Below are 22,417 nucleotides of genomic sequence, written 5' to 3'. Positions count from 1 at the left end.
GCCCTTTGAAAGCTGTTGCTAGTCGGAATAGACAAAGCTATAGAGATATATGGGATTAATCAGAAGGCAGGTTCTTGCACTGAATGATGGGAAACACCTCAGCCACCATCATATGTTAACCTATGTTAAAACATCAATCGAGTTTTCCAAAGTGCAGATGTTGTCATTTGCTTGTGTAGGGGCATAAGGCCAATACGCAATTTCGTACCTAGAGATGTATCCTTAATTCAGCTCCTCTGCAAGTATTTCTTCATGTGTTGTCTCCCTTTGCCAAGCCTACTGAGTCTGCCTCATGCACCCCCATGTTCCGTGCTTTGCAAGAGTAGCTGCTTGGGATTGTTTGGAGAGCTGCAAAGCCAGCTCATTCTTAGTCTCAAGAGCAAACGAAAGGCACCGCTTTCGAAAATGACACAAGGTTCTCTCACACAGGAGCTACCTGTCTATCTCTAGGTGTTCAGATATAGCCCATGTGATCCTGGGAAGCTGGATAAGGGTGTGGACAGCTTTTGTTATTAAGTCTGCCAGCATATGAGAGCAAACACCCATTCATTTGTTCTTGATGGCGTTTGTTTCAATGTCATTTATTTTAATTCTGATCTTTGCCCATCTGGCTTAGAACATAAAACAAATAAAAACAAAATCCTTAGAAAAGGAAGTTACCTAATGAGAGGTAGGGGTGTGTGTTAATGGTGCTACCATAAAAGTGGGTGTTGCAAAGATTCTCAATAAATGAATGTAAAATTTCTTAAACACTCAAGTACAATATAAATGCTAAGTAAATGTGTTTTGGATGCTGCACTCCAGTGGTGTATGGAATATATGAGTTGGTGTTGCTTAATTTTTAAAAGGAGGAAGTATGGGAAAAGGGGCCATTTGTTTGACACTGCTGACAGGTGAGCACCATGGGACTCCCTCTCCTCTCAAGCTTCACATGTCAGCAGCAGCCATTCCATCATTCCATGAAGCAGAAAGAGAAGCAGGACCTCTTCACCTCTGCTGAGAGAGGAGCTGGTTCATAGAATCATAGAATAGCAGAGTTGGAAGGGGCCTACAAGGCCATCAAGTCCAACCCCCTACTCAATGCAGGAATCCACCCTAAAGCATCCCTGACAGACGGTTGTCCAGCTGCCTCTTGAAGGCCTCTAGTGTGGGAGAGCCCACGACCTCCCTAGGGAACTGATTCCATTGTCGTACTGCTCTAACAGTCAGGAAGTTTTTCCTGATGTCCAGCTGGAATCTGGCTTCCTTTAACTTGAGCCCATTATTCCGTGTCCTGCACTCTGGGAGGATCGAGAAGAGATCCTGGCCCTCCTCTGTGTGACCACCTTTCAAGTCCTTGAAGAGTGCTCTCATGTCTCCCCTCAATCTTCTCTTCTCCAGGCTAAACATGCCCAGTTCTTTCAGTCTCTCTTCATTGGCCTTTTTTACCAGACCCCTGATCATCCTGGTTGCCCTCCCCTGAACATGCTCCAGCTTGTCTGCATCCTTCTTGAATTGTGGAGCCCAGAACTGGATGCAATACTCTAGATTAGGCCTAACCATCCACAGCCTGAACTGTTTCCATTCTAGCTGGTCATTATAAGAACTATTATTTAACTTTAAGAATTGAGGGCTATTTTGGGTTTTTCCTCTTCCTTCCTCATCCTCTTTTCCTTTTGTGTTGTATAATTTACAACACCTTTTGTGTTGTATCATTTGTTTATGCCTTCGACAACAGCATCAGCTAAAGATAGTGTGTCTCCTCTGAATGAATGCTTGGAGGCGGTAATGGGCTGGATGAGGAAAAACAAACTGAAGCTGAATCCAGACAAGACAGAGGTGCTTACCATCAAAGCCCCCAACCTGTGTTCGGAGGTGTGTCAACCAGTTCTGGATGGGGTTACACTCCCCCTGAAAGACTGCGTTCCCAGCTTGGGGGTGCTCCTGGATCCATCGCTCAAAATGACAGCTCAGATAGATGTGACGGCCAGGAGTGCCTACTATAGCTTCAGCTGATACACCAGCTGTGCCCCTTCCTGGAGCTGGAAGACCTAAAGACGGTAGTGCACACACTGGTAACTTTAAGGCTCAACTTCTGCAATGCATAGGGCTACCTTTGTGCCTAGTCCGGAAACTTATGCAAAATATGGCAGCCAGGTTGGTCACCGGTACACCTAGGGGTGACCAGATTACACCAGCTTTAAAACACTTCTCTGGCTGCCAATTAGTTTCCGGGTGAAGTATAAAGTGTTGGTTATTACCTTTAAAGCCCTACATGCTTTGGGCAGGATTGCCTTCTCCCGTACAATTTGCCCTGCACACTTAAGTCCTCTGGGAAGTATGTACTCCAGTCAACAAAAACAAGGCTGACAACCATTACCCAGAGGACCTTTTCTTCTGCCCCTCCCAAATTGTGGAATGGCCGGCCGGGAGAGATTCGTCAACTTAAGAGTCTTCCAGAATTTTAAGAAAGCCATAAAGACTGATCTCTTCCGGCAGGCCTACCCAGTTGAATTTTAAGATGCCTTTTAATAATGTGCTGCTTTTTAATAATGTATTAGTTTTATATGTTTTAATTAATTATATGTATTTTATGGTGTTTTGCATTTGTGTTGTACCCCGCCCCGATCCAGAGGGAGAGGCGGGTAATAAATAGATATTATTATTATTATTATTATTATTATTATTATTATTATTATTATTTACACTGTAAGCCAATGAACAGGGACTGTGTTGTTTTTATTGATTGTATATAAGCTGCTCTAGGCACGTTTCTGGTTAAGAGCAGGGTAAAAATGCTTACATAAAACTAATTAATCAAATGAATGGTTTAGTATTACCTTGGAAATATGCACCAAAATCCCTTTTGTCTCCCTTCAAATTGTAACTATATCGCACCTAGTTCCCACTTCCAAAATTCAGCTATTGTGCCAGCATCCACTTTCAGCACCATTCTCTCACAACACAGTTCTTTGCTTTGCCAGCCTTCTCACACCCACAGAAATCTCATCTTTAGGGGTTATCTATTTCATTCTGGTGGTCATACAGTAGGAGAGAATATTGGACACATCATGACAAATCATACCATGCCATTACAAGGATGAGCAGGACCAAGTGAGAGGAGATTTGAATCTTCAACTTCTAGTTTGTAGTGAACCATATTGTCTGCATTTTCATCCAAATACTGGAAACCATCGTTTGCCACACTGAACAAAATGGCAGCTGTGATTTGCTGCAAGCTAGAAGTGGGAGGTTCTAATCTCTCCCCCTCATGTACAAAGGAAGGGGGCAGAAGAGTGTACAAGTCCAAAGTCTGCTGCTAATCATTCTTATGAATGACAAAGCATAGTTTGTCACTACGTCAAAACTCTGATATCTCTCCGTTGGTGCTTTCTTTCCCCAACTGCAGGAACCAAAAGGGTGACCATATCGTTGGGCCCTAACTAAACCATTTTTTAAGAACATAAAATAAGGAATTTTCCTTTCCCCATTCCAAGCTCTTGGGTTTGTTTTTTTAAAAAATAGAGCACACATGACTTTAAAAACTCACTTCAAAGGGCCAGGTAGACATATCCAAGGAGCTGCTCTAATTTCACTGGCTCTTCAGATGCTCAAGAAATTATCAAATCCAGATTTGCATAGAAGTGACTGTCAACGCAGCTGGCTCCCCAAGCGAGTCCCAGAGAACTCCATCAGGCCATATCTAGCCACCAGAAAGGCAGGCATAGTAATGTAAATGAAACGAACAACAGGACAAAGCTACCAGCAGAAGAGCAGCTCTGTGGAGTCAGGTGCAAACTTGTCATTAAGTAATTAACTCTAATTACTTAACACAAGGATTTGGTGTTCTGCATCCTGAGCACTTCGACAAGGGGTTACAAAACCTAGAGGCATTTTGTGGATGCTTAAATGTTCTCTTGTTACGGAAGACCTTGGTAGGGAAGACCATCTACTGCCATCTTTTCCATCTGCCCAAATAGTTCCAATAAGTGTGATGAAACTGACCCATGATGAATACTAGTTGGACATGTAAATAAGCCCTTATCCTATTATGATGTAACCTTTTTCCTGGGAAGTATTTGAATCCCTGAAGAGTCATTTACAACCATGTGAAATGCCTTGGGAGTGGACAGCACGTGATGCTTTTATGCTGCAAGGCAGACAGAGGCAGCTGTAGAATGTGGGTGCAGTGATTCTCTATAAAGGCATTTATTGGAACTAGTCACATGTGGACTAGTTCTGAGAAGAAAGAGGCCCACACTAGCACGTCAAAAAGCAAAGCCAAAAGGGCCATTCTTCTTACCCACCTGCAGTTTGGCACATTTTTATCCACCATTCCCCCAAGAAACTCGGGGGTGGTGTGCATATTCTGTCCCACTCACCTGCCCTATATTATCCTCATGATACTCCCTATAAGACAGCTTAGGCTAAGTAGCACAAGTTCACTTAGTGAGCTTCACTGATGAGTGAAGTTTATGAACATGCGTCTCCCCAATCTTCGTCTAGCACTCTAACCACTACACCATACTAGCTCTCATATGTATGACTAATCATAAAACAGAAGACAAACAGAAGACAATGCTCATATTAGGACATTTATGGTCCTCCAGCATGTACTAATTTCTTCTTTGCCTCCCACTTCACCCTGCCCAAGATGTTGGGAGGTATGGAAACAATATTAATTCTAAGGTTGGATTCACAGCTCCATATTATGTAGGACCCATGGATCCAGAACTCATGGATATCGCGGACTGTATTTGCAAGCCTACATATGGCAGCTTCAATCTGCCATACCATGTTCCATGAAGATCTCTCCAATTTGTTTTTTTATTGGGAATTTTTATTTTGTAAGTCACCTTCAGGAGAGCTTGGTCCTAAAAGGTGGAACAAAATCTAATTAACATTATACTGGATTTTTTAAAAAAGTGAGACGGGAAAAGGTAATGTGCATCCAACTTAAGATAAAAGAAGGTGTAATGTGCACATAGAATCATAGAATAGCAGAGTTGGAAGGGGCCTACAAGGCCATCGAGTCCAACCCCCTGCTCAATGCAAGAATCCACCCTAAAGCATCCCTGACAGAGGGTTGTCCAGCTGCCTCTTGAAGGCCTCTAGTGTGGGAGAGCCCACCACCTCCCTAGGGAACTGATTCCATTGTCGTACTGCTCTAACAGTCAGGAAGTTTTTCCTACTGTCCAGCTGGAATCTGGCTTCCTTTAACTTGAGCCCGTTATTCCGTGTCCTGCACTCTGGGAGGATCGAGAAGAGATCCTGGCCCTCCTCTGTGTGACAACCTTTTAAGTAATTGAAGAGTGCTATCATGTCTCCCCTCAATCTTCTCTTCTCCAGGCTAAAAATGCCCAGCTTTCAGTCTCTTCATAGGGCTTTGTTTCCAGACCCCTGATCATCCTGATTGCCCTCCTCTGAACACGCTCCAGCTTGTCTGCGTCCTTCTTGAATTGTGGAGCCCAGAACTGGACACCATACTCTAGATGAGGCCTGACCAGGGCCGAATAGAGAGGAACCAGTACCTCACGTGATTTGGAAGCTATACTTTTATTAATGCAGCCATATCGCACTGTTGGCTCATATTCAGCTTGTGATCTACAACAATTCCAAGATCCTTCTAGTTTGTAGTATTGCTGAGCCATGTAGCGGAACCATCAGGTACTTACAGTAGATTGTAAAATGGATTGCACTACTCCAGAGTGCCAGTAAAGGAACCATACTTTTGACTGTTCCCCTACATCTAACTCCCTGCAGGTAACTAGCCCAGCAGTGTGCAGGATGAGCTAGAATCTCACCCTCCAAAGTGCTATTATTATTTTCTTGCAGGGAGCATTGTGTTGTTGTTGTTGTTGTTGACGGAGTTCCTGAAGACAGAACTGATACGCTACACTTCCTCAGAATTCTACCAACTTATTCAGATTTTGGCCTTTCAAATAGTGAACAAAACTTTGGCGTTATCACTTATTTCTAGGAGGAAGTTTTAAAATTTTACATTTCCTTGTAGTAAAGTCTGGGGAACCATAACTTTAGTTTAGCTACTGCCTTGTGCAAAAGTGACCTCTATCAAATGCTATGTCCAGAATGCACATACCTTGAGAAAATTACCTCTCGTTTAAGGGCTTGGGGGGAAGCACAGGGGCTTTGTTCAAATTTTGGTGCTAGTAGGAAGTCAGTCCATAAGACCCGTTTGGCTACATTGCTTCCTGAGCATAAGCTTTTAACATTCCAACGAAAGATATTTATGTCCCCGTCAAAAGTGTAAAGCCATATTCCTGTAAGCTAGTTGGCTCTTCTAGTATATACATGCAGTCTAGAACACAGCTTTTTTTTTTTATTAGGCTGAAGGGATGTCTCTGCAGTTAAGATGAACTATATAAACAAAATGCTCTACAACTACAGTGGAACACCACAGATGTGTTATTTCAACCATGACATTTGAGGTGTCCACTAGTAATATTCAAATACCAACATTCAAGATGGATAGAAGAATAGAAAAAGGAATAAGGCCTTTTTTCAAAAAAAAAAAATTGCACATGTGAATACAAGAGCTTTACAATAAAGCTCCTGATTGCGAAAACAAACTTACATTTACCAGAAAAGGGGTGGGGAGCTGCAGTCAGGAGAAGTTTGAAGCGACTTTATATTCTTGATTTAAACTTCTATGCTATAAGTTCATGGTTATTTCACCCCCCCACCCACCCCCAGCAAGACAACTTGGGTGGTCCAGTTGGCAGCTCATTCACAAAAAATGCTGGTTTCTCAGGAATTCAAAGTTCATTTGTCTTTCATGACTGGCCAAGACAAATCAATGAACATATGCTGTTGAGCCCTCACTAGAGTTACTACAATTATGTACCTTTTACAGGACCAGCGGCATCTATCTGGTGTAAGAATGGTAATTCCAAGATTTTCAAAAGTTCATGTACGCCTACACCATGAGAGGTTCACACTTACTGTCTCATGGATTCATCTGGTTTATGCTGGTTTTTTGCTTCACTACCATATAGCAACTTACAAAGCAGCAACAGCGTATAACGTAAGGTGCCCTAAAGCTTTACTGTATCAGGACTAATTTAAGGTTCTCGACATTTAAAAAAAGCCCAACTTAAACAAAATAACGCTTTCAGTCCAGCACCCTATTCCCACAGTGGCCGAGCAGAAGTCTCCAGAAAGCAGATAAACAGGGCAGGAAGGGAACGTCCCTCTCCTATACACTGTCTCCATCATCCGGTATTCAGATACATTGCCCCTGAACATGGAGGTTCCAGCTATCTATCATGACTAACCATCATCATGCCCTCTAAGGGCATGTCTACACCAGCCCTATATCCCGAGATCGTCCCAGAATCGTTCCTGTGCATCCAAATGCCACACAGGGGATCCCAGGAGCAGGCAGGGACGATCCCTCCATTTTCCTGGGATAATGCTTGGGTGTAGAAAGGGCCTAAAGTCTGTCTAATCTTCCTTTAAGGACTTTATTACCATTATTTATACGCCGCCTTTCAGGATACAATTCGTAGCAAGGCAACTTACAAGTAACATAGAAACAGTAAAATCACCACAATGTTATTTCTTGATTGAAAGCCACTTTGAGTGGCTATCAGAAAGGGAGGTATAAAGGACAGAGATAGCCTAGCTACAGTTATCCATGCTCTGATAACCTCTCATTTGGATTACTGCAATGCGTTATACGTGGGGCTGCCTTTGAAAACAGTCCGGAAGCTTCAGCTGGTACAAAACAGGGCAGCCCGTTTACTAACAGGGACTGGCTGGCGAGATCACATTATGGCAGTCCTTTTCCAGCTTCATTGGCTGCCAGTCCAGGTCCGGGCCCGATTCAAAGTGCTGATATTGACATTCAAAGCCCTAAACGGTTTGGGGCCAGGTTGTCTGAAGGAACGCCTCCTCCCATATGTACCTGCCCGGACCTTAAGATCATCTACAGGGGCCCTTCTCCGTGAGCCCCTGCCAAAGGAAGGGAGGCAGGTGGCTACTAGGAGGAGGGCTTTCTCTGCTGTGGCACCCCGGCTGTGGAATGAGCTCCCCAGAGAGGTCTGCCTGGCGCCTACACTGTACTCCTTTCATCACCAGCTGAAGACCTTTTTATTCTCTCAGTATTTTAACACTTAATTTTAACTTAAATTTAAATTTTACTGTTCTAACTCGGTATTTTAATCTTTTATCAATTTTGCTGCGAGGTTTTTATCCTGGTTGTGCTTTTTATACTGTATTTTGTATTTGTGCTTTTAACCTGTTGGTTGTTTTATTATGGTTTTAATTTTTTGTGAACCGCCCAGAGAACTTCGGCTATTGGGCGGTATAAAAATGTAATAAATAAAATAAATAAAATGCAAAAGTGAGTGGATGAATCTGTTCTGGCAGCTATTGGAACCAGGACGTTGGACTTAAGATGGACCTTTGGTCCAGCAGGGCTTTTCATGTGATCTCATGAAGGATAAGAACGTGGGTGGAGAGGCAATACCAATTATAAAGGTAAGCACCATTACCTGCATAGGTCTTTGGTGCTTTTAAGGAACTACAGCCCAGGCAGGATGTTAGTAGAGATTACTCATGAAGGCTTCACTGTGCCCATTGCAAGCTACACTATTCTTTCTCCCTGCTCACCATTGGATACGGAGGCTACCACAATCTTGTTGCTAACAAACACTGAGCCACACCTTCTGAATACACACTTCGGGATTCACCCAACGTGAATCACCGGTTTGCGACTTATTTATAATAGCACGGTACAGTAGTACGACATTCACAATGAAGCCTTTATCGAGAGCAGTCTTCCCCATGCAGGCATCCTCCAGGCTTTAGAACAACAACTCCCAGCATCCCCAGCCAAGTTCATCAGTGGGTGATGGGAGTTGTAGCTCAACACGTCAGGAGGGCACCCGGTTAGGAAGGCTGCTCTAAAGCCAAATCATAGGGTTGCCAAATGCCTGCCCTCTAAGCAGCCACGACTCCCCTCCAGGCACCCCAAGTATTGGAGTCTTATGAAAACGCTCAACATTCCCGAGACAGGCTGTGGCACCTCAGTATAAACCTATACTGTTTAGCTTCACCCTACCCAGTGCCTGTTTACACTTCCCTGTGCCTGTTTGCATTCTCTTTCCCTCCTTATTGTTTACTACAACTTTATTAGATTGTAAGCCTATGCGGCAGGGTCTTGCTATTTACCGTGTAATCTGTACAGCACCATGTACATTGATGGTGCTATATAAATAAATAATAATAATAATAATAATAATAGAAGCTGCTTTATTATGACATAAGCAAGTGGCAGGCTGCCTCCTTCAACAGGTCTACGAAGCAGACTGAGAATGCAGTCAGGACATATATTCTCATGGGTTGAAATGCAAATTCTCAGAGATTATTATTATTATATTTATTTATATCCCGCCTTTTTCCCAGAACTGGGAAATCCCCAGGACTCTTCCAGGAGGAAGCTATGCATCTAAACCACTTTATGTTTATGGTGCAGTTAACTGTAGCCACAGGTATGACTAGAAAACGTGGCAGACAAGTGAAGCATCTCCCAAGAGTTGGGGAAGGGGTCACCAGGCATCAGTCTGGAGAGGTTTTGTCCTGAAAGTAGGACTAATTAGGAAACGGAACTACCGTATTTCTTCTATTGTAAGACGCCATCAATTGTAAGACGCACACTAATTTCAGTACCAACAACAGAAAAAAAACACCCTACGACACACCCGCAATTCAAAGACACACCCCATTTTTAGAGATGTTTATATGGGGGGAAAGTGCGTCTTAGAATCGAAGAAATAGGGTACCTGTTCATTCCAGTTTAGTAGACAGTGGAAACCTTTAGTGAAGGGTGACAAGAACATAGTCCAAGCCTTTATGACAGGGATGGGGAACCTCCAGCCCAGCTGACCCATGGTGCCTCAGGTACGCCCCTGTTCCTCCCCAAAGCCACCGCAAGGCAAGGTAGGAGGGAAATCCCCACTGTTTTATCCAGTCAGTGAAGTGGGGTTTCCCATGTGTTCTGCTCCCACCCACCCCAATTGGCAGGGCAAGTGGTGTGTGCTAAGGGGAATTCTCACTGTTATATTGGAGGTAACAGTGGGGATTGCTCTGCCCGCTAACATTGCACACCCTCCAATGTTCCCAACGGGGGATGGCGGACAAGGCAGGCACTTCAGTTACCCCGATATCTGTTGGGAGACAAATTCTGCCAAAAGTGGCCCTTCCAAGGAATTCCTGACATGTGCAGCTAGAGGAAGGAACTAGAGGATCGGCTATCCTTGACTTGATATTGACAAATAAGGATGACTCAGTGGATAAAGTGGCAATTATGGGAACTCTGTGGAAAAGTGACGTCATGCTTGAATTCAAGGAAGCAAAAGCTGAGTGTAGCCATACACATACTCTGGATTTCAAGAAAGCTGATTTTAATGAACTCAGAAGTATGATAAGTAAGGTCCCGTGGCAAGTGGTCCTAATGAGAAAAGGAGTCTAAGATGGGTGGGAGTTTTTGAAAAGGGAAATTTTAAAGGCACAATTACAAACAATTCCAACAAGGAAAAAAGATAGAAGACAACAGAAGAAACCAAGGTGGCTCCACTAAAAGCTTAAAAATGACCTGAAAACAAAAAGGGATACATATAGGAAGTGTAAAGAAGGCCAGGCTACAAAAGAAGAATACAGATAGGTGGCACAGAAGCGTCGAAATTACATCAAGAAGGCTAAAGCTGAGAATGAGCTGAGATTAGCGAGGGATGCTAAGAGCAATAAAAAGGCTTTCTTCAGATTCGTGAATAGTAAAACACAAGAGGAAAGAAATAGTGGTTCAACTGCTTAATGAGGACGGCAAATAGATAACAGAGGACAAAGAAAAGGCTGAAGTGCTCAATTCCTACTTCAGCTCAGTCTTCTCCCAAAAGCGAGTCTATGACCCCCCTGGAAAAAGTGAAGCACAAGCTGAAGGGGCAGGATTGTGGTTTGAGATTGTTAAACAAATGGTCAAGGAACACCTAATTTCTTTGAAGGAGTTCAAATCTCCAGGGCCTTGATGAACTGCATCCTAGAGTAATAAAGAAGCTAGCATAAGAACTCTCAGAACCACTGTCTTATGATTTTTGCAAAATCATGGAAAACAGGTGAAGTGCCGGACAAGTGGAGGACGACTAATGTTGTCCCTATCTTCAAAAAGGAGGAACCTTGGAACCACAGACCAGTTAGTCTGACATCCATCCCTGAGAAAATTTTGGAGCAGATTATAAAGAAGTCAATCTGTAAGCACCTTGAAAACAATGCAGTGATTACTAGAAACCAGCATGGATTTGTCAAAAACAAATCCTGTCAGACTAATCGGATCTCATTTTTTGATTGGGCAACCTCCCTTGTGGACTGTGGGAATGCTGTGGATGTCATATATCTTGACTTCAGCAAAGCTTTTGACAAAGTGCCTCATGACATTCTGATTAACAAACTAGCTAAAAGTGGGCTAGATGGAACAACTATTAGGTGGATTCACAGTTGGCTACAGAATAGGACTCAAAGAGTACTTTTCAATGGAACCTTCTAAAATTGGGGGGAGGTAATGAGCAGGGTACCGCAGGGCTCAGTCCTGGGCCCAGTGCTCTTCAACATTTTTATTAATGATTTGTATGAGGAAGTGCAGGAAATACTTATCAAATTTGCAGAAGACACAAAATTGGGTGGGATAGCTAATACCCTGGAAGACAGAAACAAACTTCAAAGTGATCTTGATAGGCTGGAGTGCTGGGCTGAAAACAACAGAATGAAATTTAATAGGGATAAATGCCAAGTTCTTCACCTAGGAAATAGAAACCAAATGCAGTTACAAGATGGGGGATACCTGGCTCAGCAATACTATAAGCAAGAAGAATCTTGGAATTATTGTAACTCACAAGCTGAATAGGAGCCAACAGTGCGATATGGCTGCAAGAAAGGCAAATGCTATTTTGGGCTGCATTAATAGAAGTATAGCTTCCAAATCACGTGAGGTACTGGTTCCTCTCTATTCGGCCCTGGTTAGGCCTCATCTAGAGTATTGCGTCCAGTTCTGGGCTCCACAATTCAAGAAGGACGCAGACAAGCTGGAGCGGGTTCAGAGGAGGGCAACCAGGATGATCAGGGGTCTGGAAACAAAGCCCTATGCAGAGAGACTGAAAGAACTGCGCATGTTTAGCCTGAAGAAGAGAAGATTGAGGGGAGACATGAGAGCACTCTTCAAATACTTAAAAGGTTGTCACATAGAGGAGGGTAAGGATCTCTTCTCCATCCTCACAGAGTGCAGAACATAGAATAATGGGCTCAAGTTACAGAAAGATAGATTCCGGCTGGACATCAGGAAAAACTTCCTGACTGTTAAAGCAGTACGATAATGTAACCAGTTACCAAGGGAAGTTGTGGGCTCTCCTACACGAGAGGCTTTCAAGAGGCAGCTGGTCACCCATCTGTCAGGTATGCTTTAAGGTGGATTCCTGCATTGAGCCGGGGGTTAGATTCTATGGCCTTACAGGCCCCTTCCAACTCTACTATTCTATGATTCTATGATCTGCCCCCCTCTCCCCCACAAACCTAAAAGAGCTCCCCCCCCCCGCTTTTTGATTTTAGGGCCAAGGTCTCCCTTCAATACAATTTACCACTTTAGCAATCTGAGGACACAAAAGAATCCACAATTCTTCTGTAAGTTCAAAGCTTCAGTGCTTGAGCTAAAATACAGAACGTTCGTTAGGCCTATGGTACTAACTAGAAAGCAATCAAGAGGCAGGATGGATAATGTTACAGCAATGCATTCTTCTGCTGCCACCGCCATCTCTGCCCCTTGCCAGTTCCAGTGCTTTTCAATCCACCAGCATCTGCTGCAGTGACTTCCTATTTTTAGTCTCATTCTGTATGTCTCCTTAACTCTTGCCCGTTCACTATATAAAGTAACCAACATTTACAAACTATGATCAAATCTGGAAACTCGCCACTTAAAACATTCAAGCAGGGGGAGGTTTTAGAGATGGAAGCAGGACTAACAGGTTGAAGGGCAGTCATGGGTTACCTAAGTTTTAAATGGAGGTGGGGGTGGAAGAAGCAAACACTTGTTGAATAGTGCCCTGAAAGATACTGTCATCAGCCTAAGATGTACACAATAGGTAAGATATTTCGCAATGGATCAACGTTTGTTGGCACAGGCCTATATCAACAGAGAACTCCAGTGAAGTTACCCATTTTGTTTCTGTCTTTTTCTGGGGCCAATATGACAGCAAAAGATCAGTCTGAATGTCAGGAGAAAAGCGCAGGCATTTTTACAGACCTACAATGACGTCAGCAAGACAAACCTAAGAATTATAGAACTTGAACTGCTGAAAATTAACATCTGACCTTTTACCTTGCTGGCTATGAGTGTTAAAACGGTTGTGCACGTTCAGATGTGAACACTGTTTACACAGGGCCTTTGCAGTAATTTGTACTGCCTATGCATGATACAGAACAAAGTGCACCTTGAGGGGTGTGAGCTCCGGGCTCCTCTTGCTCAGGCGACACTTTTGTTTAAACAGGCCAAATTAAAACAAACCATGCCATCTTGATTATACTTGGCACACCTTTTCAAGACAAACCTTGGCTTGAACCATTAAAAACGCAGCAGATTTGATGTGCCGGCATTACCATACTTAATTTTGTGGGACAGTATACAAAGCCATTTCAATAGGCAAAAGCATGCTGAAGTGGTGGGCTTACCAGAGGCCACAATCTATTTAGAGCAGTACGACAATGGAAGCAGTGACCTAGGGAGGTGGTGGGCTCTCCCACACTGGAGGCCTTCAAGAGAGCTTCAGCTATTGGGCGGTATAAAAATGTAATAAATAAATAAATAAATAAATAAATTCAAGAGGCAGCTGGACAACCATCTGTCAGGGATGGTTGTATTGCGTTCAGTTCTGGGCTCCACAATTCAAGAAGGACGCAGACAAGCTGGAGCATGTTCAGAGGAGGGCAACCAGGATGATCAGGGGTCTGGAAACAAAGCCCTATGAAGAGACTGAAAGAACTGGGCATGTTTAGCCTGGAGAAGAGAAGAAGGAGGGGAGAGACATGATAGCACTCTTCAAATACTTAAAAGGTTGTCACAGAGAGGAGGGTCAGGATCTCTTCTCGATCCTCCCAGAGTGCAGGACATGGAATAATGTGCTCAAGTTAAAGGAAGCCAGATTCCGGCTGGACAGCAGGAAAAACTTCCTGAGTGTTAGAGCAGTACGACAATGGAACCAGTTACCTAGGGCGGTTGTGGGCTCTCCCACACTAGAGGCCTTCAAGAGGCAGCTGGACAACCATCTGTCAGGGATGCTTTAGGGTGGATTCCTGCACTGAGCAGGGGGTTGGACTTGATGGCCTTGTAGGCACCTTCCAACTCTGCTATTCTATGATTCTATGCTTTAGGGTGGATTCCTGCATTGAGCAGGGGGTTGGACTCAATGGCCTTGTAGGCCCCTTCCAACTCTGCTATTCTATGATTCTATGCTTTAGGGTGGATTCCTGCATTGAGCAGGGGGTTGGACTTGATGGCATTATAGAATTATATTCTATAATTCTAGATTGTTTTCTACCTTTTTAATGTTACAACTCCACTAGGCCCCTCATAGGATACACAAGTGATTCAATTAGATGGACAAGACAGGGGCAGGTGAAAATTCAGGAGTTGGGCCTGGCGGCAATGGGATGAGGTTTGGGAGTGTCAACAGCAAGCAGGAAGGCGAGAGTGTGCCAATTCAGGAGAAGCTTTGCTGGAAAAGTTGCCCTCAGAGGGAGGAGGGCTTGATGAAGACTGAAGGAGTGCCACAACAGCAGGCACAGAGGCAGCAGTGGGTGAAAGAGGAAAAGGTGGCTGATTACTATTCACCTGACGGGACGCACGTATGCCTTTCAGAATGATCTCTCCCAGCTTGGAGTGTGTTTACCAAACTGAAGACAGTGAACCCTCGGTTCTTCCAAAGGTTGGGTGGGATGAGGAGATTCTAAGCAATCTGACACAATCACTGGACAGAATCATAACTGCGTTGTGCCAGCCCTGCTTTGATACTTGTTCTGAGTTGAAAAAAACTACACATGAACCCAAGATTTTTCATATATATATATATATTTCATTTTAAAAGCAGTGAAAAGCTTTCCCAAAACTGTGAATCCACTTTAGAGAAATCATAAGTAAGGCTGATTTTTTAAAAGGCCACACAGAACCATTAACTGTAAAGGGAGGCAGTGACTGGAGATCAACCTCCCATAAAACAGAATTAATCTTCATTTACAAAGAAGCCGTAACAGCTTTTTGACTTTGGAGTCCAGCAATACCACTTTCCAGAAGAAATATTTCTCCCTCCCACTCTCAAGGTTCCTACTACAGTGGTATCTTCCGAGAAGAAGAAGCAAAAACATATTCCAGTTAGTCAAGGCTCATCAGAGGATTTGTCCCTGAACTGGATATCTCTTGAGAAGCCAAGCGCTCCATAAATCCCAGTCTCACAGTATTTACTTGTGTTACATTGCCCAGGGAAAAAAAATTAAGCTACATACAGGAAAAGTACTGTGTATACTCTGAAGGCCAGTTTACTTTGCCATGCAAGCAGCGTGTTCCAGGGGCAATACATTACAATACAATTTTAGTCAATTTTTGCATTTGTTTTCTAAAAAGGCTCATTTCTGCATGAAGACAACCTGAGCCAAGAATGCTACACCTTTGATAGCTCAGCTAAGTTACTGCTCAATTTGTATGGGGATTCTAAGAAGCCTCATGCACATCTATCTGTACACTCGCAACCTAGGGACAAGCCGTACATGCTAAGAGATCGAGGCACAGAAGTTTGCTTCTTGCAGTCTGCACATACGGAATTTCGTGTCGCATCTGGTATCTACTTCAGAAAGTGGCACCTTTGGCTGAAGAGATTCCTTCAACGCATTTGGCACTGTACATATTTTTATTTTGTTCATAAAATGTCTTATCTCACCTTTCCACTGTATGCAATAAAACAATTTAAATCTGCCATATAAACACGTATTTAAAAATCCTCACAGACATAAACGTTCTAAAAATAACTAAAAATAGAAATATTAAGCAGCACAGTCTTAAATGAATAGGGAAAGGACAGGGTGGAAAACAGTTGGAAAAATTGTAGGATTTGTTACATTTATAGCCTTTCTTCCAAAGGGCCCAAAGCATACATGCTCCTCCTCCTCTTAATTTTATCCTCACAACAACCGTGTGAGGTAGGATAGGCTGGGAATCATCGAACAGCCCAAAATCACAGTGAGCTTCAAGCCCAAGTGGGGATTTGAACCTTGGCCTCCCCAGTCACAGCCCAACACTCTAACCACTACACTCACACAGATGTCCCTGTTCATGATGATTTAAAAAGAAAATGCATAAAACTAGGTATAGGGAATCCTTTTCTTATTGTTTATCCTACAAAGAAAATGCTGTGATTTTCCAATCAAATTAAAATTATAATAAAAATGCAGAAGCAAATTTCTACCTCTCAAGGCCACAGGGATGAGTTTGGAAATGTGCGAAAGGCTTCAAGAAATGCATTCTCTGTGTCCCTAGGTCTCAACGTCAGAGCAAGTAACTTTATATTCTTTCAGGCGTTGGATTTACCTCTGTTGGCAAGTGGGTGGAAATATGTTGGGGTTGAACCTGGGAGATGTAAGTTCAAATTAGCTGGCGACTCTGTGGATGGACTTTGGGGAAGTTGCAATCTCTCTGTCTGTTTCCTATCAGTTAAATGGGAACGATCATATCCTTTCAACTACCTTGAGTGAATGGTCAAGAGCAAAAAGGAAACAACATTGCCCACCACGAATCTTTAAGGAAGGGTGGACCAGAAATGGACACAGCCATTTTACTTGCTAGAACAATCATGCCAAAATGTTTTAATTACCTTAAGATCGAGGCTACAAATACTGACAACATCATCGTCTTTCTCTCTCCGCTTCCTCTTCTGTAAGGAAAGAAAACACAAGTTATACCAGTTACATGCCTGGCTTTGAAATCTATTTAAGGCAACCTGCTTTCCTGCATTTGATGGGCCGTTGGAGAGTTCAAAACCAATCCTAACGCTGCCCTCCTGTTTACAACTCTGGATATAAACAAGCTGGAGGAATTTCAATCCAGCAATTAACGTCATTTGACTCAACATAAAAAGCGATACGTTTTAAAGTTTTCTTGCCTCCTTTGTGCTCACTAAGTTATGAGAAAAGGTTTAAAAAGAGAAACCAAGGAAAAGCTAGAAGGAAGGAGAGTGACAAGCATTAATGCAGCCATTAACACTTGGAATTCTTTCAAGAATTTACTTAATGAAATAAGATACTGGTTCAGATTCTTAAGTTCTCAGTTATGTTTAACGTCATAAAAAATTACCACGTGTTATAGGACACTGTAAGCATCTCCCACTTTGAGGTTTTACGCACCACAGTACTCTTGTAAATACCTCCTTACCCGCTCACCTCTGGTGAGTAAGACTTGCCTCCAGGTGACCAGGCGAGTCCCCCACTGTCATAGGATAAGAGTTATGTGTTCCTCCACCACAGCATTGTCCAGTGTTTATGAAGGATCCTCCATGCAATTATGTAGGACCCCTTTGTAAACTTAAAAAGTAGTATTACAGCTCCGTGTGGGGTCTCTGTAGCATGGCCTTCTTTAAACACAAGACACTGTGATTGTGGTGGCATGTGCACTTGGATGACCACAAGACAGGACTGTGCAACATAGGTTACATGTGCCACTGTCTTTCTCCATTAGTGTACAGCCCACATCACCATAGATGCTAGAAGTCCTGCTTCTTTTCCGCTTTTTGGACCTTCAGTGCTCATGAATAGTGCAAATGTGGCTCACGCATAATGAATCCCCCCTCCAAAATTGGCATGTGGCATGGTGCCGCACCACCCTCGCACACCCTGTTTAGCTACCTCTGTCTCCTTCCCCCTCCCCCTCCCTGCTGGTGGTGACAGCATTTGCGCCACACTGATTGGCCAAGCAGGGCTGTCCGTCATTGTGGCAGAGGGGCTGTCCTGCCTGCTTGGCACAGAGGAAATTAATTGCTATTAAAGCTCAAGCTTTGAACTTTGTCAAACTTTCATAGAAGCATAGAATAGCTGAGTTGGAAGGGGCCTACAAGGCCATCGAGTCCAACCCCCTGCTCAATGCAGAAACTTTCAAAAGTTTCTGCATGTCTACACTGCTCAAGTTTTTTAAAAACGAGCAAAATCAGTCTGGTAGTTCTCTAGTAATCACACTTACACTACTTACACTCTTCTATAAGATGCCAGAGTAATGCAATAGAAATATAGTGGAGAAGCATAGAAATAGGATTCAGACAAGTGAAACAGGATGGTAGACACAGACACATATTTTCTTTTTAATTTATAAAATAGTACCACAGTATTAAAGAGTAAAATGGGGGGGGGGAAGTCCTTTGTATCCTAAAGTATTCCTATCAATACCTATTAGATATTTACAAATGATTCAAAGAGACAATTTGTATATTAATTGTTCACGCACATGGGAAGAATATAAAACTATAAAATCCTCTGGTTCCATAATTTTCTTCGTATTAATCATGCAATGCTACACGAATTGCAGGCCACCAAATGTTTTAATCAAAAAATATATAGTTCTTGCAATTCAATTTTCCTCCCTGCCTATAGGCTATCGTCCCTTCCAACTCCAGACGCTAAAGGAAGTCCAAAGGTTTGTTTTTAAGACTGGCTAGACTAGTTTAATAGGTCTTGCCTTGGCTGGATCCTTCATTTTTCTCGGCCCAGTTGAGATTCATACAAGCAGCAGACATCTGACAGCAAAGCCAGCTGTTTCATGTCTACTAAATCAGATGCAGACTCTTAAGAAAGCCAACTGCATTCAAATGGCCCAGAGTAACAAAGGCCTATCCAGCTGATCTGCTGTTCTCAGACTGGACGACACTTTTAAACTCTCCTGAGATCAGTTCATGTGGAAAAGATATTTCTGCAAGAGGCACTAGACTGAAAAAAGGCAGGAAGTCATATTTAGACTCAGCAAAAGGTGCTGAAATGGTCTTTTGTTTTTTTAAAAAAATGGAACTTCTGAGAAAGGGAGACCATCTCTATAAAATAAGAGTTCTGAAGGATCTAGTAAGAGGAAGCATTTACAATGAGAGAAAGCTTCTTTGGATAAGATGGGTTTCTCTTTGTTTCGACACACAATATTACTTTAATCACATTTATACACTGCCCTTTCAAGGAGCTCAGAATAGTGTACAGATGTGTCATTGTCGTCATCCCCCACTTTGACCATGTTCAAATAACACGCTGGTCAAGCATTTTGAGCTAACCATTATAGCTTATAGTGTCAGGTGAACCATTCCTAACCATGGTGGCTACATAATCACCATTTAAACATGCTCACTAACCATTTGCTGCAACCATGGCTTAGCATGTTGTCTGAACAGGCCCATAATCTTCACAATTCTATGAGATAGTTAGGCTGAGAAATGGTGACTACTCCAGTACCGCCCAATGAGTTTCACAGTTGAGCAGGGATTTGGACCCTGCTCCAAGTTTGACACTGCCTCCATTACACCACAGTGAAAAAACTAAGAACCAGGAGATGCCAAGGTCAAACTAATCAAGCTCTTTCACCATGTACAGGCTCATCTTGCTACAAACTTAAAATCAGCTTATCATAACCTCCCTATTAGGGAACCCTGGGAATTGCATTACCAGGCTAGATGAAGTAGGATTCTTGGCATTCTCATATAAATATAAAGTCTCCTTGGGAAAAGCCATGTCCATTAAACTTGTATAAACATTTATAAATACATTTTAAGGCTTGCAATATACAAGCACCCTGATGGTGTTCCCTTTTTCTAACTGCTTTAAACGCACCTTTACATATTTTAAGCATTAATAACATAACGAGCTTCAGAGCTAAAGTGAAGAGAAAACAAAGTAACTTCCAAGGCAAGTGCTTAAGAGTACACAGATAGTCTCATTCTACTGCATGACCATAATCTTTTATATATAATCTCTTTATGTTTACAGAGTACCGGTAAGAGGAACTGCAGCCCAGATCTCACACAATCATGACAAGGAAAACGCTTCTTTCGCCAGGAGTTCCACGCCCAGCCCCAAATTCCTGCTCAAAACTTAAGAACTGCACTAACTTCTTAATAGCTTGCTGCACAGCCACAATGGCTCTGCAAATCAAGAATTTGCTACCCAAATGCAACCAACTGAATTCTTTGGAATCCCAGCTTTTGTCTTGTCCAATAGAAGCCCCTTTCAAGGCAATGCCAGTATTTGGTGAAAGCTCATATATGAGGGGCATCTTGATTTCTGGCATGAGTGAATTTCCCCACTTCTCACAGCTCTTTACATTGTCCAGAGTATCAGGAGGGGATAGTGGTGAACTTTTTGCCCCAGGGCAAAAAAGCAAGCAATTGTTGCCAGTTCACATATACTTTAATACTTTCACCCCAAACTGTAATAAATTAAATTAATAGAGAACATTATCATACTTGTGTTCCTAGCTTGAGCATGGTTAAAGTAAAACATCATCTTCTCCAATGGCACATGAAGATAAAAGTTGGATGTAGTAAATCAAACAAAGCCCATCATGAATTTGCATGATTTTGAGACAGGACTGCAGTTTCCACTTGTGTCTGTAGCCTGCACAGCAAAAATTACAGAGGTGAAACTTGCCAGCACTACCACGGTACCACAGAACACATCTGTGGCCAAAGTATGATTTTGATGGCAGTTTTGGGAGGATCCTTTGTAAAAGTGAAGATCCATGGCTAAGATTCACACTTTCCCCTCCTTTCTCCCCCTGCCTCCATACAGCTTCTTGGCTTCCATCCTTGTAAGTTCGTATCTATTTTAGATTTTCCAAAATGTATTGCCCAATATTGAGCCTTTAGTGCCCCCCCCCAAAAAAATATAGTATTTCTTTACAAAAAAGATTTAATCCGCCCTTCATCGTAACGGATTCCAGGGCAGTGTACAATAGTAAAAAATATAATATGATTTTTAAAAACCAGCAGAATACATCAATTTTCAGACAATAAGGCAAAAATATCATAAAACAATCCAGCAGAACAGAAGCAATAAAATTAATTTAATATGACTGGGCAAGTAAAATTATCTTGACCTGGTGCCGGAAACATTGTAGAAGCACCGCCGCCCACCCTTGCAAGGTACAGTAGGCATTATGGTGCCGGCAAGTGCCCTATTGGGAATGCCAGTTCTACTTCAGGTGCATTATAATACACAGAAAGAAGAAATTAATGGCAGCAATCACTGGTCTACGACATGGAAATACACTGCTGCACAATCTGCAGGGCTGTTGAGGCACGTCAGGTACATCGACTACCGTACAATAGCCGGCAAAGCTGGTTTGATCAGCACACTGAAAGGAAGAGATTATATTGGTCTTTCCAGGCAACGAACAAACAATCAAGAAAATAGGCATATTACGTGTTTCTTTGTGCAATATTCTAATTGTTAATTAATAACACTGTTTACTTCACTCACCAGAGTAAAATCCCAGTGGGGCCCAGGAGTTAGAAAAGTGAATGAGCTTCCTCTGCGCAGAGGGTACCTATGGACAGAAAAGGTTTTCTTGTTTTATGAGAGTAGTACCAAGGAATGAAAGTAGGAGAACTCTGTGACTTTTACCAAGTTCTGGATTTTTGGGCCTTCAAGAACATCCGCTAATATAAAAGGTCTAAATTATAGGTCGAATGTAACTACGTCTTCAAGCAGTAACACATTCTCATGCATCTCCCACCCTGGAACCCTTCTAGAAGGTAGAAGCGGAGCACATTTTGTTATTGGTATAGTAACTTAGGCTAGGTTCAGTCTGGTGCACCATGCAATACAGATGGTAGCATTGCTGTAGGGGGAAGGAGGGAGAAGAAGAGGGGCATTCTTCTGCTTTAACATTTTAAAAGTTAGTCATGCCAACCCTTGAGCTGGAATACAGAGTCTCCAAAGACAATTCATAAAATTGCAGGAGATTGCTAACTCCCCCCTCCCTCCATTTTATTTTATTTTAAATCTGAATGGTCATGTCTGTGCTAGAGCACTCAGCTTCTAGCAAAGTGAGTGTGGTTGTATTTTGAAGAAGCCATATATTTCTGACAAATATTCCAATTGCAACATTACCGTGATATTTCAATGGCCAATTCATCCTTACCCAGGTGGAACACTGCCAAAAGGTACATCATATGATGCTTCAGCTGTGCGATATACACTTTTTAATGGTGTTAAATCAACTGCCTTAAATCGTACTCCAGGACTAGCAAAGACTTAAGCAAATATGTTCACTCCTAAATTTCACTGCGGCAAAGGCTTTTTCATTTTATTCGTACTCACAAGACTTTACCCAAAGCTCAATTTTATACATCTCAAAAGAAATAAT

The 22,417-nt window shown here is 42.6% G+C and overlaps 1 protein-coding gene across 1 annotated transcript in view; it reads right to left on the bottom strand.

The window, feature by feature from the left end:
- Positions 1-22,417, bottom strand: part of NET1 (neuroepithelial cell transforming 1) — a 72,929-nt gene that overhangs the window by 24,637 nt on the left and 25,875 nt on the right. The window contains exons 2-3 of the mRNA XM_063134583.1: positions 21,529-21,595; positions 16,902-16,961 (exon numbers count right to left, since the gene is read on the bottom strand). The gene's annotated coding sequence lies outside the window, so the exon portion shown is untranslated. The remainder of the gene's footprint in view (positions 1-16,901; positions 16,962-21,528; positions 21,596-22,417) is intronic.

Source organism: Elgaria multicarinata, chromosome 9, assembly GCF_023053635.1.
Source record: "Elgaria multicarinata webbii isolate HBS135686 ecotype San Diego chromosome 9, rElgMul1.1.pri, whole genome shotgun sequence".
Classification (NCBI taxonomy): domain Eukaryota; kingdom Metazoa; phylum Chordata; class Lepidosauria; order Squamata; family Anguidae; genus Elgaria; species Elgaria multicarinata.
This window is presented reverse-complemented; position numbering and strand designations above follow the sequence as displayed.